The sequence below is a fragment of the Crocodylus porosus genome, unplaced genomic scaffold (genome assembly GCF_001723895.1).
Source record: "Crocodylus porosus isolate Cpor-Errol unplaced genomic scaffold, CroPor_comp1, whole genome shotgun sequence".
NCBI classification, from domain to species: domain Eukaryota; kingdom Metazoa; phylum Chordata; order Crocodylia; family Crocodylidae; genus Crocodylus; species Crocodylus porosus.
In genome coordinates this window covers 51,890,388-51,893,307 of record NW_017728947.1, presented here as the reverse complement: position 1 = coordinate 51,893,307, position 2,920 = coordinate 51,890,388, and the positions used below count along the sequence as shown (strand labels likewise).

Below are 2,920 nucleotides of genomic sequence, written 5' to 3'. Positions count from 1 at the left end.
GAACACCTTCAAGAGTAAATTGGATGCTTATCTTGCTGGGATCCTATGACCCCAGCTGACTTCCTGCCCTTTGGGTGGGGGGCTGGACTCGATGATCTCCTGAGGTCCCTTCCAGCCCTAATGTCTATGAAATCTATGAAATCTATGAAAAGATTCTTGCAAAGGCAGAGTAAGAAAGTTGTTTTGCAAGACCATATGCATGTTTGTGATTGGCTCCTGAGGCAGGAGAGGGGAGGGAACTGGGGGGGAATGACTCAGCCAGGCTCAGAGAAGGGAAGGAGCCCCAGGACCACAGAGCTCAGGGAGGAATCACCCTGCAGCCTGCCTGTGAAGTTCACCTGGCCTTAGTGACGGGGAGAAGACAACCTAGTATCCTTTTTCCCTCTGTGTGGGATGAAGCCCAGCAGCCCAAGCTGGCTTGGGGACAGCCATGGTTATTGTGTTGCGGGTATGAAGGAGAGCTGATGTTTGTTAAACCTGTGTGCTCTTTCTGAACTTCATTGAAGTCTCAAGGTTTAAGCTGGGGAGTTGTGCTGAGGATGTCTTTGATTCATTTTGTATAGAGTGTTTTAGTTCATTGATACCTGCCTTTGACAGTTAGATGTCCTGTTCTGCTGTTAACCTCATTCCTATGTTGACTGTTTTGTAAATAATAAACTGTGTAAATTGTTAGCCTGTATGTATTCCAGCATATAGGGAAACCACAGAAAGCACTCCATGGAGAGGTGGCTCCAGGGCTGGGAGGTTGACCGAGACTGTTTGACACCGCAGGACCCTGAATTCGGACGTGGCTGCTGTTGCAAGAAAAATTAAATTTGGTCATGTCAAATTAAGTGAATGCCCAGAAGCATTTTTGAGATGATTCATAACTGGTAATGATTGTGGCCTGAAGCTAACCCCAGTAAAATGCTGACTGCACATTTAGTACAGAACAATAGGACTATACTGTGGTGACCATTAGGACTAATTAAATGTAAGAACAGGAAACATAACAGGAAAATATACCAAGTGTGTAAGGATATGCTATTGTCTAACTTAGAATCTACCAGTTAAAATATTGTAATCTGCTAAGCTAGCATTAATGATGATGATGTCACTAAAGGGTTAACTAGCCTAAACAAGTGAAGTCAGTGTTTGCTGTTCCCTGTTCCCTGCATGGATTGCTGAGGGAGAGGTCCGCATGGATATCTAAGGGAAGATCAAGTCTTTGGATGGGAGCAGTGCAACCCAGGAAGCTTTCCCAGGGCAGCTGGCTGTAGGAAGTAACTCCCACATAACAGCTCTAGACATACTATGAAGCAGTGAAGAGTCACATTAATGTACTCAGTCTTTGTAACTGTCTGCTTATATTCTGGCAGTCCCAGTAAAGTTGACTACGTGTATTCTGGCAACCTCGGTTGATGAATTGCTTTGTGCATAGTAGATGTTTTGTAGTCAATAAAGCTTCTTACTGTTTGTCAGATGAGTGCCGGTGGTTAATCACAGAGTTCCCCTTGCCCACAGAGAAGTAGCTAGAATGAGTTTCAACCCAACAGCCATGGGTAGCACCATAGCTAGGGTTACATTCAGATAAGCATACAAATACTATGTGCTCCGTTCGCATATCACTGAATTCTTTCCTTAGGGTACTGGTTCTCAACTGGGGGTCTGTCACTAATGCTGCTGCTACTGCAGCCAGGTAAAACTGCATCTACAGAACCAGATTGGGAAGTGGCTGTGGCTGGGGTGCCCACTCTCCCTACAGCCCCTTGTGGGTGGACCCCAAAATCTCCCCCCAGAAACAGACATCCTCTAGATGCCTCCATTTATGGGAGATACTATGTGAGATTGGACCAGGAAGGGCTGTGATGAGAGCAGGCACTCCTGCCAGTTGCTTCCTGATCTGGCTCTGCAGGCACAGTTTGATTTGGCTGCAGCAGTGGCAGTGTTTGTGTTGTGGCACCCCTGAAAGGATCTCATGGCACCTCAGGATACTGTGGCACCCTAGCTGAGAACCACTGCTGTGCGGTCTCAGTTGAAAACCAGGCTCAGGAGGGGAGTGTGTCCACCTAGGGACACAGAGTTCTATTATCTTAAATTTTACTTCATCTTTTCCAACCTTTTTCTATACCAGATCTGGCTTATGCCTGCCAATAGCTACTTCTCCCAGTCCCCTTATATGGCACTTCTCAAAGCAGAGCAGGTAATACATGTGGCAGCACCTGCCCCTCGCTTCCTCCTGGCCTCTCTGGCAGTGTGGGACCCAGCAGAGCAGAGGGCATCACACCAATGCACCCACTGGGAATAGTGGGGGATGCTTCCTCCTGGGACTGTGCCAGGCAGCTCTTCTTGCTGGACTAAACCCTGGCTAGAGCCCCAGGGGTGAGCAGGGCGTTGGTGGGGCGTGTGGCCAGTCTGTCTCATGTTGAGAGGACATTAGCTCTCCAAGTCAGGCAGCAAAACCCAGGCTTCAACTGGAGAGCTCTTCCCTCAGCTCCAGTGAGAGTAGAGAGGGGACAAGCAGGGAACACTTTACTAGTACTGCCATGAGGGGAAGGGTACTTCAGTAAGATTCACAGGGAAATGAGGGAGCCCTTGATAAACCTGACTGCCTTGCTGAGTCAGCATAATGCTAAGCAGCCTTCCCTCACCTGACCCTAGACGGAGAGGCAGGCAAGGGTATCTTGCCCTTGCCTGGTTCCCCAGAAAGAGCAAAGGAGCTTCAGGTGAGCCCTCCTGGGAGTTTCTCCTAGTGTGAATGGAGAATCCCACAACCTCCAGGGGAGAGGGTTCTGACGGGGTCTTTTGTAAATGCCCTTCTGAGTGTTAGAAATATTATTAAAAATGTATTATCAATAAGTCTTGTTAAAACAGCGCAGCTGTCAGCCCTCCCTGGTGAGAGAACTGGGAGAGCTACTGAGAGCTCTTTGTATTAAGGTAT

At 48.0% G+C, this 2,920-nt stretch overlaps 1 long non-coding RNA gene across 1 annotated transcript in view; it reads left to right on the top strand.

Annotated features, from left to right (window-relative positions):
- LOC109321314 overlaps window positions 1-2,920 on the top strand; it is a 14,711-nt gene that overhangs the window by 8,077 nt on the left and 3,714 nt on the right. The gene's annotated exons all lie outside the window — the stretch shown is intronic.